General features: G+C 44.5%; 1 long non-coding RNA gene across 1 annotated transcript in view; it reads right to left on the bottom strand.

Annotated features, from left to right (window-relative positions):
• Positions 1-295: 295 nt before the first annotated feature.
• The window catches only part of LOC105544644, a 30822-nt gene continuing 16522 nt past the window's right edge, over positions 296-14595 (bottom strand). The window contains exons 2-5 of the long non-coding RNA XR_001006802.1: positions 7488-7606; positions 6717-6807; positions 6216-6345; positions 296-394 (exon numbers count right to left, since the gene is read on the bottom strand). This is a non-coding gene — a long non-coding RNA (uncharacterized LOC105544644). The remainder of the gene's footprint in view (positions 395-6215; positions 6346-6716; positions 6808-7487; positions 7607-14595) is intronic.

Here is a 14595-nt window from a genome sequence, read left to right as displayed (position 1 = left end):
TCCTAATGGACTGCAAAGTCCTAGTTTGTTCCTCAATTGCTTTGTGTATACTACTCAGGTTTTCCCCAAAACACTAAATTCCCTGAGGCAGAGATGATGTCCTACTTCTTTTGTGCTCCCACAGCACCTAACAGATAGATGACTCCAAAGGAGTTGCTTAATAAATGCTTACTGGTTGGTCAGTTGATTAATTTAGAATTCAACTATTGTTTAGTCTTTAAGCATGCCCATGGAAAGTGTAAGTTCAGCATTTAAATACCAGTAAGATGTGCAGAAAAAAAAAAACAGTGATATGAAGGGGGAGGATTATTTATCAAATTGATGCAGGGTTTTTTTTTATTTGTTTTGTTTTGTTGTTGTTGTTGTTTACCATAGTTGAGGGATGTCTTTTTACCTAAGAAGAGAGAGCAAACAAAATTGAGTACATTCATACTTTACATCAAACTCTAGGATATTACAGCTCAATAGACACTAAAGATTTTCCTAACCCAACTCTACCTCCCTGATTTGAAGTGAGAAAGCAGAAACCTAGGGAGGTGAAGGAATTACCCAATTTTCCAAGAGAGAATTATCTCCCAGGTTCTCAAATTTTACTTTTTAGTAAATATTGCTTAATTTTTATTCTTACCACTACATTTACAAACCACTTATTATAATACATTATATTCTTTCGTTTAACTTTTTAATATGAAAAATTTCAAACATAGAGAAAAGTTGCAAGAATAGTAAAATAAGGGGAGGGAGAGCATTAGGGCAAATACCTAATGCATGCAAGGTTTAAAACCTAGATGACAGGTTAATAGGTGCAGCAAACCACCATGGCACATGTATACCTATGTAACAAACCTGCATGGTCTGCACATGTATTACAGAACTTAAAGTAAAATTTAAAAAAAAAATAGTAAAATAAATATTCATTTACTCTCCACCTAGATTTGACATGGCTAATATTTTGCCATGTTTGCTTCTCTCTGTGTAGATAGGTAGACATTGTTTGTTAGTTTTGGGCTGAATCATCTGACACTGAGTTTCAGACATTGTAACTCTCCAGCGCTAAACACCCTGCCTACATCTCTGGAGCACAGACAGTCCCCTACATTACCATTATTACACCAAATAAAATTAGCAATTGTTCATAATACCACTGAATAACAAGTTCATATTTGAATTTCCACCTTTTTCCCAACAATATCTCTTATAGTTGCATTTATATTATTAACCTGAACCCAATCACATTTCATGCATTATACTTCATTATGGTGACTCTTTTAACAGAACGGTCCAGCCATTCTTTCTTGATATTAACATTTTGAAATATCCAACTGAGTTATCTTGTAGAATGTCCCAGGTTATGGATCACATTACCGTTTACTCTTGAACAACATGGGTTTGAACTGCATGGGTTCATTTATACATGGATTTTCTTCTTCCTCAGCTGGCCCTGAGAGAGCAAGAACAACCTCTCCTCTTCCTCCTCCTCCTCAGTCTACTCAATGTGAAGACAATGAGGATGAAGATCTTTGTGATTATCCACTTCCACTTAATGAATAGTAAACATATTTTTTCTTCCTTATGATTTTCTTAATAAGTTTCTTTTCTCTAGCTTATTTTACTGTAAGAGTACAGTATATAGTACATATAGCATACAAAATTATGTGTTAATGAACTCTGTTGTCAGCAAGGCTTCTGGGCAACAGTAGACTACTGGTAGTTAAGTTTTGGAGGAGTCAAAAGTTATACATGGGTTTTCAACTGCATGGGGGGATCAAAACCAATGGACAAAGTCATCTGAAACAGAATGTGTCTGACAGTTTAGCAAGTAAAAAGACTAAAAGAGTCAGTCAAAGCAGGGTTAGTCAGCCATGAAAAGCATAAAAACAGGAGCATGAGGATGGTGAACATCAGCAGAGCCCATGTAAGAAATGCCCACTGGAGACGGTGCCTCAGCCAACAGCTTTGAATAATCCAACACCTTTGGAAAGGCTGTTCCTACAGTAAATGTGGCAGTATCGGCTCTCCCAGTTTAATGCAGTTAAACGTTTGAATCATCTAACTAGCTCACTCTTTTGAATTCCACGCTCACTAAGCAACCTTCTGATAACTTGCCCTCCTTGGAGGTCTGACTTCATTGAAAGAATGTGCAAGCTGTATGGAGACGAGTGTTCCAGACACAGTGGCGGTTTTATTCCTCTTGTGAATCAATAAATTGACATGCTGGTTTCATGCAACAGCTCTCTGAGCTTAATTAATTAAGAGTTGAAGCTGAGAAATGGATCCACACTCAGTGTGCTGACAAATCCAGTTGCTAAACCTGCAGGGCATAGACCAGACCCTGGACTGAGGCAATGCCACCCTGTGAGGTCTCTCAGGAGACAGCAAATGCTCATCCTCTCATATCCCCATATTGCCTTTGGCAATTAAATTCCTCTAAGCTTTGCATCTGTCTACTGACTCTGAAGGCATTGATTTATAGGGAGTGAACCAGATGTGGATTGGCAAATCTCTAATCCCTTTTACAGAGAGGACACTAGAGTGAAATTGGAACAAATATGACCCTTCTCATGGATCAGCTAAAGCAATCTTTAGTGTAGTTTGTGTCTGAAGATGTTATTTGATCCTGGCCCACTTTCAGCTAACTTCGGTTAAGGAAATGCCATTTGTGTCCCTAGGTTGTGAGTATTAAGCATCCTTTCATATCTGTCAATTTTCTCCACTTTAAACTGAGGATAATAATATCTATTATGTTATTGATTACTAATCCTTCATTCAACAAATATTTATTGACTGCCTGCCATGTGAAAGCTACCATGCCAGGTACTGGTGGTATTTGGGAAATAGAGATGCTTGGTTTCTGCATTCCAATGGAGGAAATATAATTTAAATAAATTTCATTAGTCCAGTTGGGCTGCTATAACAAAATACCAGAGACTGGGTGGCTTAAACAGAAATTAATTCCTCACAGTTCTGGAGGGGGAAGTCCGAGATCGAGGTGTCAGCCAATTTGATGAGGGTTGTTTTCCAGGCTTGTAGATGGCTACCTTCTGGCTCCATGCTCACATGACCTCTTCTTTGTGCATGTGCAAAAAGGAAGAGAGGAGAGAGAGAGCAGGAGTTCTCTGTTGTCTTTTCTTATAAGAACACTAATCCTGTGGGATGAATGCCCTACCTACATACCCTCATTTAACCTTAATTACTTCTGTAATGACCCTATCTCCAAATACAGTCATATTGGGGGTTAAGGCTTCCACATATAAATTTAGGGCAGGGGGAGGGTACACAAATATCAACAAAGGCGAGTGATTGATTGATTGATTAATATTACAATATGGTCAGAGTTGCAAAGAAGCTGCGATAAGAAAAACCCTTTTGGCCGGGCGCAGTGGCTCAAGCCTGTAATCCCAGCACTTTGGGAGGCTGAGATGGGCGGATCACGAGGTCAGGAGATCGAGACCATCCTGGCTAACATGGTGAAACCCCGTCTCTACTAAAAATACAAAAAAAAAACTAGCTGGGCAAGGTGGCGGGCGCCTGTAATCCCAGCTACTCGGGAGGCTGAGGCAGGAGAATGGCGTGAACCCAGGAGGCAGAGCTTGTAGTGAACTGAGATCCGGCCACTGCACTCCAGCCTGGACAACAGAGCGAGACTCCATCTCAAAAAAAAAAAGAAAAGAAAAAAGAAAAACCCTTTTGGCGAGGATTAAATGAGTCACCTACTTGATTCTTTGCCCCCTCTATTTCTTTCTTCCTATCTATATAACGTTATTTAATCTTTGTCTATGGTCAAAGACTAGAGGACGAATGGCACAGTCTCTCACCAACTTGTCCAACGTGTCTCTCCTCATTTTCTTTCTTTGCTATGGAATCTAATCCCCCAACCTATAAACAGTGCTCCCCATTGGGATAAAAATTTATAGCTGCGAGGATTGAAAAAAACATGCAGCATGAGCATCAGCAAGATGCTGGGTCTTTCTGACTCCAGAACCCACTATGCCTCTACTGCTGCCCCCACTGCCCCCTGAAAAGGGTAACCTGGGCAACCTTGGCCACTGGAGTTTATATACCCACTGTTCTTGCTGCTGCTGGAAGCTGGCAGAGCACATCTCCTTCAGTGATACGTCCATTTTTGTTTTTATCTTTCTCTTGTCTTGGGACCTTAGAATAAATTCACTCAGTACTTGCACTGGATGAACTTCAGCTCTTTTCTACCCTAAAAGGAGTTCTTTATCTACTCAGAAGACGCCCCTCACCCCAGATGACGGAGGAGGCTTGGCTCACCCCTTGTTCTCGGGAATATTAATTCTAGTTTTTATGAGTTGAATGTTGTCCCCGCAAAAATTCATGCTGTAGTTCTGTCAGTACCTCAGAATGTGAGCTTATTTAGATACACGGTCTTTAGAGAGATCATTAAGTTAAAATGAAGTCATTAAGGAGTGAGCCTTAATCCAGTATGACCGGTGTCCTTATGGAAAGGAGAAATATGGAGACAGATACACATACAGCAGGAATATGATATAAACAAGGAGATAACCACCGATAAGCCAAGGAGAGAAGCCTGGAACGGATCCTTCCCTCACTGCCCTCAGAAGAAACCAACCCTGCCAACACCGTGATTTCAGAAGTCTAGGCTCCAGAGCTGAGATAACAAATGTCATTGTTTAGTCTCCCAGTTGTGGTATTTTGTTATGGCGGCTCTAGCAAATTAATACACTAGTGTTTAGGGCCCGGCCTCAGTCTTAATGTCCTCTCTACCTATTTTATTTATGTCAACAAGACTCCTAAAGACCTGCCCTGATATGCCAGGACCTTGAAGTCCTCATATAGATCAGTCTTTCCCTCCCCCATGGCTGTCACTTCATTGAGAATGTACCCCCTTAGTGTCTCCTATATATGAAAGTCACTTCTGCCGGGCGCGGTGGCTCAAGCCTGTAATCCCAGCACTTTGGGAGGCCGAGGCGGGTGGATCACGAGGTCAGGAGATCGAGACTGTCCTGGCTAACATGGGGAAACCCCGTCTCTACTAAAAATACAAAAAACTAGCCGGGCGTGGTGGCGGGCGCCTGTAGTCTCAGCTACTTGGGAGGCTGAGGCGGGAGAATGGCGTGAACCCGGGAGGCGGAGCTTGCAGTGAGCTGAGATCCGGCCACTGCACTCCAGCCTGGGAGCACAGCGAGACTCCGTCTCAAAAAAAAAAAAAAAAAAAAAGAAAGTCACTTCTTCAGCAACTAAGGATTAAATATGAGTAAGATTCAAAGTTTTGAAAGTCTAATGAAAACTTTTGTTGCTTTTCTTTATTCCTGGACCTGAGGTGGTGCCAGGGTAAAGAGTGGGAGAGTGGTCACAGCCCTATCCACAGAGCAGGCCCTCAGCTGGCCTTTGCCTGTCTTTCATTCCAGGTCCCAGGCCTAAGGAGCAGCCATACTGTGGGACATGCCCTTCTCATGGCAGAGAGCAGAAGCTCAAGAGGAGCAAACCAAAATATGCCTTGTCTCATAACCTTGTGCTTAGAACTGGTGCTTTGTTGCTTCCACCATGTTCCACGGATCAAAGCAACAATTAAAGCCAAGCCCCACATAAGTGGAGCAGGGGTGCACATGGTCCCTTCAGGGCGCATGGGCAAGTCACACCATGGGCAGGGCTGTGTCACCCTATTACAGGGGGAAACTAGGAGTTGGGAACAACAGTTCTCTCTACCACAGATTTAGAGTGTACTCTTTTGAGGAACTGGATTGTAAAAGTAAACAGAGCAGTAACTAAAGGAAGATAAGAAGCCAACTATGGCTTCCATTTTGTTTTATTTTTCAGGTAGGAGACATTTAAATAAGTTTACATATTACTGGGGAAGGAGACAGAAAGTAGGAGCAATAAAAATACAGAAATGAAAAGAAAGAAGTGATGAACATCACTTGGACAATTCTTCACTTTCAAAACCCCAACTGTATCAACCAGGGTCCAGTTAAGACACAGAAACCATACTATAATTTGGTTGGGGAAAGTTCTATGTAAAAAAAATTGGCTGCTAAGCAGCAACAAAAGAGAATTGGCTGCTAATATGGCAACAAGAAATCTAAAGAATAGAGGACTGACATGTACAGAAAGTGGCCACTATCCCCAGGGCTGAGGCAGAGCACACAAGGATGGAATGACTATGGAAGAGCAGCCCCCGCTACTCGAGCTTAGAGCCAGACCTCGATGGGAAGTACACAGCCATGACTTACTGGGCAGTGCAGTCACTGAGGGGCCTGCTGGCAGGACTCACTGGCAATTCACCTTCTGGGGTCCTGGGAGAAGATGCCTATGGAAACACATGCTGCTGGTCACTGGCCACTGGGCACTACAAAAGCCTGCCTAGATTTAAAAAAAAAAAAAACACTAAACTAGGAAATACTGTTCATCCTCTGGTGTCCCCTACTGATGAAGCATATAACATACTAGTTAACCAAGGGGAAAGGTTCCAATATCACAAGCATGCAACGAACGTGGATTTGGAGCTGAGAGGCAAGAGGTCATAACCAGTGCCCCAATCCTGGTGAAATCAAATTCTATGCCTATTCCACACTGGCCCCTGTGCAGCTACATGCAGGTAGAGAAAACAACAACAATATCAACAACCACCACCCAACTGATTGGTCCAACTGGTCTTGTCATTAGGTCTCAAATGGTCATTAGTGTGGCCAGCAATCCTATCACATTTTCATGCTGCTTACTAACCTGCTGACCTGGATGATTATTTGACACCTTCTCCTCACTCCTCAAACATAAAATACCTTTTCCCCAACCCACTCACTCTCTCCGTGATGAACTTGGTTCCTATTTCACAAAGAAAATAGAAGCATTGGGAACTTTTGCAAGCTCGCACCACCACACCTGCACACCTACCAATATCTGCACCCACATCCTTTTCCTTCCCACTGAGTGACAGATATCAGGGCTCCTCTCTAAGGACATCCCCTCTGCTTCTCCCATCAGACTCCCATCCCCTCTTGCCTGCTCAAGAAAATCACTCAGCTTCTCTCTCTTTCTCTTTCTCTCTCTCTCTGTCTCTCTCTCTCTCTCCTTTCCCGACAGCATCAATTTCTCCCCTCCACTGGACCATTCCTAACAGAATACATAAAATACATCTAAAAAATGCACACACTCTTTACCCCCAACCCCTCCAACTTCTGCCTCATTTCTTTGCTCTTATTTATAGAAAAAGTCTTTTTTATTAACTTGTCTATATTCATTGTCTGCAATTTTTCTCTTCTAACTCCCCTTGCACTTACTCCAGTGAGGTATTTATCACCACCAGACCACTGAGACAGTATTTTCAAGGTCACCAGTAACCAGGGCCACCCCTAGTATACAAAGCCCTGAAAAAATATTTTATAGGACCCTTGTCCATCTAAACAATTTAATTTAAAAAGGTATTTCAAAATGTACAGGCCTATGTGAGGTGTTGACATTTGTCAATGAAGATCTAGAATAATCCATAGAGAAGAGGTATTTACAAATGTGTTTATTGTTCTATCACTGCACGTGAAGATTCTTCATAGAGTTCAGACAACAAATATTCCTGTTCAGATCCAGGAAATATCTGCCCATGCTCTTTTGGTTAATGTTTTATTTTCTGTTGTGAGAAAGAGGCAGCAACATTGTTGTCACTCACAATATCATGGCTTTTGGAACCTGTTTGTATTGAAACAATATAGTTTTGGGTTTGCGTTTTGGTTTTTTGCCTCTGTGGTTCTCTGATACCATTTGTGTAATGTTGGTTGCATCTTTACTGATGATGCTGCATCATTCATCATGGCACCTGCAAATACTGGCATCCAACCACTCTCTCAGAGGTTGTTTCTGTACTTCATTAATAATGACCAAAATGTAAGCCTTGTCCAGAATATTCAGGAAAGTATGAACGATAATTTATTTTTCATTTGGAGTTTTATAGTGTTAACATAAAGTGACACATCTTCCAACCATGTATTCTCTTGAATTCTTCAGGCCATTATAACTACATTGTTAGAATGTGATCCCTTTCAACATTTCCTGCACCTCCGCTTCCGCACACCACCACCAAAAGAGAGGAAAGGCAAGGGGACGTAACTGGAGCAAGAAAAACAGTGTTTTTCATACAAGGATGTCCATTCCCTGTTGGGAATGGCTTAAGATCGACCTGAGAAAGCAAAACATCGCCATATCATTTGGAGGCAAGGCACTGGTTGGAAGAGCCTGTTGGTGTGGCAAAGCCAAGGTCTTTAAAGTCCTCAGAGAAGGCAGGCACAGCCACCACTGGAGGACTTCCTGATGTGTGGTACAGAGACTGATGAGGGCATGGGGTGAAAACCTTAGGTGCCAGCAGCAAGGGGATGGATATACAGGGTGAAGGAGGCTTGCTGCCATCCTATGCCTTTGAACACTGCAAATCAGAGATGGTATCATGGAGGAACATGGACAGGTGAGAGCTGAGGCATGGGCCCCCACACACAGCCCAAGCCCGTGTGCTAACAGTTGACCATCAGTAGCCCAGTGCCCTGAATTCATCCTGTGCCTAATGTGAGGATCACCCAAAAGCAGTGTATCAGCACCATTCTGGTGGCTCAATGTCACACAACGGCACCAGCCAGCAGGAACAATCCAATTGCCAGGCTGCCCTCCTGGACAGGGCTGAAGCCACAGAGCCCTCAGACAACTCCACTGATGCAATCTTAGAGTTCCTCAAGGTAACAGGTCAACCCTGCACATGGAGTGGAGATTCAGAAAGGCCCCAGAAAGGAAAAAAACAAGGATCAGGGTCCATGTATGTCCCTGTATGGGGCTGCCATTTGTCCTAACCACCCTGGGTCTGCCACAGCTGAGCCAGCCTTACTGGAAGAGGATTGTATTCTTTTGCCACTTACTGTGTTGCCCTAGCTTCCTTCCAGGGGGTCTTCATTTTGTCCTGGGCTCAACCTTACCTTTGATCACTTTAGAACCCAGGCACAAGATTTCACATTGCTAGGAATCCATTTTCAGTCTTTGAAAAGACCCAGTGATTCTTCAGGAAGCTTGTTATCCCAAAGATGCAGCAGAGACAGAGTTTCCCAGCTTGAAGGGATTTGAAACATCCGTAAAGTTATAGAAATTCATATCCGGAGGAGCCTTAACAGTCATTCAGACCAACGCTTTCTCAGATACCTATACCATCCAATGCCCTAGTTTCTCTGCTGTCTTTTTTGGTCGCTCCTTTTCAGTCTCCTTTGCAGGCTACCCTTTACAGGGCTCAGTCTCCACACTCTTTTGTTCTCTCTAGATTTTCCCCAGGTGACCTCACCCAGGTCTATGGCTTTAAATGCCATCCATATGTTGATAATTCCCAAATTTATATTTCCAGTCCCAAGCTCTCCACTGAGTTTCAGGCTCATATATCCAAATGTCTACTTCTTGCCATCAGTATATCTTACAAACCTCTCAAGTTTGATGTGCCTAAAACAGGACTCTGGATTTTACCTTTTGTGCGTATCAGTGAGTTCCTCTCTTAGTCTTCCAATCACAGGAAAGGGCTCCACCGTCAAGACAGACACGAGCCTAAAACCCAAGAATTCTTCTTGTTTCCTGCCTTCCTTTCCTTCTCTCACATTCGGTCTCTTGGTAGATGTGTTCATTTACTTCCACCATTTCTATCTACTTCTCTTCATCTCCAGTGCCAACGTTCTTGTCCAAGCCATCACTGTCTCTCCCCGAACCATCCAATAGCATCCTAACTGGTTTTCCCTATTCTTATCTCACCTCAATCCATTCTCTGCATATTAGCTTGAGTGATCCTTTCAAGAAGTGAATACAAACCTTAAATCTTTCAACAGTCCTCACTGCATCCAGAATAAAATCCAAGCTCCTATAACTGCCTAATATGGCTTCTGTCCACCTCTAACCTCAAATCTTACCTTCTGCCCTTGCTGTGCTCAAGCCTCTCTGGCCTTTCATTTCCTTAAACACACCAAGCCTTTCCAGCCTCAGAGACTTTACAATTCTTCCTAGAGTGCTCTTCCACTAATTTCTTTAGGTCGTAGTTTGTGGTCATTTGAAAACATGTCCACAAACTCTTTTCTATCCTACGAAAAGGGGGAATCCAATTCCCCTCCCCTTGAACATGCACTAGCCTCAGTGGCTTGCTACTAATGAATTAAATGGTACAGAAGTGACTGTGTAACTTCTTAGACTAGGTAACCAATGATGGCACAGCCTCTACCTGGTTCTCTGTCTTGTGAGGCTCACCCTTGGAACCCAGCCACCATGCTGTGGCAAAGCCATGCAGACAGTCGCCTTGTCTGTTGTTGAGTAAACCAGTGCCTCCTCTTGTGCCTGCGATGCCTGCCAGCACATGTCTTTCTCAGAGGTGGGCATATTGTCTCTTTGGGAAACAATGGGTAGAGGGATTGAAGCAGGAGAATTTTCAGGGAATCACTCTTGCAAAAGATGCTGCACTCTGGCAGACTTGATAATGACAAATATGTCAAGCAACTGAGTTTTAGCAGCAGGGTTCCTTGGGGCCCTGTTCACCAACTTGTGGTTTCCGTAGTGACAGGACAGCTGCCGGGTAGATGGCAGCTTTGGGGCCACCTGCCTGGCTCTGACAATAACTGGCTTTGACAGCTTTGATTGGAATGAAAAGATTTAGGGTCCCTGTGGCTTTCTTAAATTAAACCCTCTCTCCTGGAGTTAGTTTGTTTATCAACATTGTCTTAGATTAGGGGACTTTCCTGTGATGAGGGAGTTCTTTTACCATGATGGTTGACTTGTCGGGGCCACTGGCAGGGTTTCTGAGATCAGGCTCCTCAGAACAGCACAGCAAGGTAAGCCTACACTCTGATGTGCTTCTCAGGCAATGCCTCCAAGGTGCATGTTAACAGTCAGGTCTAATTAGGAAAGAAAACAGGAAACAGACCTGTATTTTAACAGAAAGAATTTAATCTAGGCAATTGAGTAAGCAGGTATTAGAGACTGAAAGGCAAAAAGGAAGTATCAAGATAAACATAGGGATGGTAACTGCCAGAGGCAGCTCTACCTCTGGGGCTGAAGAACGCAGGGAAGATACTGGGGTTGCAATAATTTAGAAGCTTGGAAGAGGAGACCTGCGGAGCTGGGACCTAGGCTTCCAAGGAGGGGTGACGGCATAGTATCTCTGAGGCTGGAGTTGAGGGTCCAGAAAATGTTGGAGACTGGAACCCATTGCTATTGAGGTAAACTGAAAGGTGAAAAGTCATTGTTGGGGTGATGCTCACAGAGACAAGCAGTGAGGAAGAGGCAAGTCCTTGCTCCCTCCTGCCAATTTACCATCCCTCCTTACTGACAGAGCCCCACATGGAGCCAGCTGGCCACAGAGCAGTGTGGTTTGCCAAGTCCCAGCCCCAGAATCACAGGGTAGAGTACAGACAGGTGAGTCTCACCTTACAGACATCAGCTTCATAACCAGCACAGGGAGTGTGAACAAGATGACAATGGTAGGCCCTGAGATAGAACAGCCAGGCCCAAAATACCCACACCTACCCTCCACTGGTAGAAATCTCCTAATACGGCCAGGAGTGGTGGCTCACGCCTATAATCCCAGCACTTTGGGAGACCAAGGCAGGCGGATCACCTGAGGTTGGGAGTTCAAGACTAGCCTGACCAACATGGAGAATCCCCATCTCTACAAAAAAAAAAAAAAAAAAATACAGGACCAGGCGCGGTGGCTCAAACCTGTAATTCCAGCACTTTGGGAGTCTGAGGCCTCAATCTCATGAGGTCAGGAGATTCAGACCATCTTGGTCAACACGGTGAAACCCCATCTCTACTAAAAATACAAAAAATTAGCCAGGTGTGGTGGCGGGCGCCTGTAGTCCCAGCTACTCGGAAGACTGAAGCAGGAGAATCGCTTGAACCCGGGAGGCAGAGGTTGCAGCAAGCCAAGATCGTGCCACTGCACTCTAGCCTGGACAACAGAGCTAGACTCCATCTCAAAAAAAAAAAAAAAAAAAAAAATACAAAATTAGCTAGGCGTGCTGACACATGCCTGTAATCCTAGCAACTGGGGATGCTGAGGCAGGGGAATCGTTTGAACCTGGGAGGCGGAGGTTGCAGTGTGCCGAGATTGCACCATTGCACTCCAGCCTGGGCAACAAGAGTGAAATTCTGTCTCAAAAAAAAAAAAATGGAAAATAAAAAGAAAGAAAGAAAAGAAAAGAAATCACCTAATGTGTGCTCAGTTCTTTACACTTTACAAAGAGCTTCTTATGCTATCTTATTTAAAGGCAGAAAACCGCCTATGTGTGCTGGCACTGACCACCACATGAGAACAAGACACCATCCCAAGCGCCCAGCATTGGTGTCCTTTGCTTTTACTTTGTCCCTGAGCGCCTGAGGAACAGCCTGATGCAGCCTGACCTGAGCATTTCCTGAGATGTGGATGTTTTGTATCTTGGGCATAAGTAGGCAGGTCACCAAGCAGGACAGTAACCCTGCCCCCAACCCTGTGTTAGCCAGAATACCTCTACGAACATTCGTTTCTCATACTGGGTCTCCAGGTAAGTTTACATTTGAAGAGGAAGTTCTGCAGTGAACAATAGCTTGGAAACATTTGCCCTAGAAGGAGAAACCTTCAAGCTGCCGGCCACCAAATAAGCCCCCAAGGCTCACTTCTCATCTTCTCTGCTATGCCCTCTGTCCCTACCAGCCTGAGGCAAATATCAGTCCCTATTGTCCCCTTCCAAGGTTAACCCTACCTCCAAAACCTTTTAAGAGTATCCTTTCAAAGCATGTTGGCAGAGTGGCCTGCTGAGTATCCGGTGTGTGGGTTGGGCCTGTTGTTTTGTATGTATAGTTTGGGGTGTTGATTTTTGTTCATTTGTTGGTTGGTGTGTTTTTCTGCGAAAAACCTGTTAATCCACCCTACAAGAAAGGAAGGGTAGGGAAAGGGGGGACACAGTTGGGAAAAGGAATCACATTTTTCCCTTTCCTAAATGGACCCCAAACCTACATCTGCCTCTAATATTGGCAAGAGTATAAACAAAGGCAGTTGGTCAGCACCCCACCTTCTCTTCCCACCCTCAGGTCCACTAGCAGGCACTGAACAAACACCTCAGCCCACACACCCAAAAACTCTGTGCAAAGGCCACTAACAAGAGCCACCCCTTAGCTATCCCTGAGACCTCGGTGAGCTCACCACAGACGGGGCAGATGGAAAAAGGTTCACGCAGCCCTGGAAGAGGCTGGGACATTTGAGCAGGGAATTCTGGGTCCTGGGTTATAAACCACGGACCAAAAGGAGGACTGGCCCTGGGTGGCACACAGACACAGCCCACGAACTTCTTGTCCTATGGAGCAGGGCCAGCCCCATGAAGACCACAGCAGGGCTCCTAAAACCACAGCCCAGGGTTGCACCTGAGAGAACAAAAGAAACTACCGGGGCAGAGCGGATCCTAGAAGTGAGAGGCACTATAGGTCCAGCGTCTTTCTGAAGCCCCACCCAGAGAAGCACCCTTTGCTGGAAAAGGAATCAGCAGAAGCCAAGGTAAGGGGCCATCACCCAGCAAAAGCCTCCTGTGCCAGAGAGAGAAAGAGCAGCCACAGCCATGAAGCTGGCCAGGGCATGGCTTCCTTAGATAGAAGTCTGGGGGAGCCCGATTCAGGCCTGCATAAGCCCCTGGGATTCCGGCAAGACATGGTGGAGGAGGTGGGCTCCCAGAGGTGGACACTGGGCCCCTGCTAGTCATAGCTGAGGACAGCAGGGCTGGGGCAGGGTCGGGAGAGCTGTGGCTGCTTACAGACTTATTCCAGGAAAGCAGAAATGTGCAGTACTTTGCCTTGTTGCACTCACCTACTTCAGGCACTTTCCCAGCTCTGCCCACCCCATTCCCACTCTTACATACACAGAGCTCTTGAGTTTACTGTCTTTCATTTTAATGCCTAACATTTAAAATAAGTTTTTAATCATGGAGAAATTCAGACAAATCCAAAAGTAGGTTAAATAACACAAGGAACCCTCATGTACCCAGCATCAAGATTCAGCAACCATCAATTTATAGTCAATCTTGTTTTACCCAAAAATCCTACTTATTTCTCACCTGTGATATTATTTTGAGGCAAATCCCAAATATATGGTTTGGGATTGGTTTCATCAATTAATATTTTGGTTTCATGAATTAATATTTTGAACTATATCTCAAAAACTGATTCCTTTAAATATCTATACAACCTCAGTGCCTTCACCACACCTAGATAACACAAATTCCTAACATGATCAAGCATCTGGTCAGTGATCTCATTTTCAAGAGTCTCCTAAATACCACTTTTACCTGCCTCGGGAGGGGCTCTGGCTGCAGCACAATCAAAAAGCAAGGGGTGGTCAGGCATGGTGGCTGACACCTCTAATCCCAGCACTTTTGGAGGCTGAAGAGGGCAGATTGCTTGAGGTCAGCAGTTCAAGACCAGCTTGGGCAACATGGTGACACCTCGTCTCTACTGAAAATATGGAAATTAGCTGGGTGTGGTGGTGGGCGCCTGTAGTCCCAGCTACTCGGGAGGCTGAGGCAGGAGAATCACTTGAACCCAGGAGGTGGAGGTTGCAGTGAGCCGAGATCACAACACTGCACTCCAGCCTGG

This window comes from Mandrillus leucophaeus, unplaced genomic scaffold, assembly GCF_000951045.1.
Source record: "Mandrillus leucophaeus isolate KB7577 unplaced genomic scaffold, Mleu.le_1.0 Scaffold1083, whole genome shotgun sequence".
In the NCBI taxonomy this organism is placed as follows: Eukaryota; Metazoa; Chordata; class Mammalia; order Primates; family Cercopithecidae; genus Mandrillus; species Mandrillus leucophaeus.
This window is presented reverse-complemented; position numbering and strand designations above follow the sequence as displayed.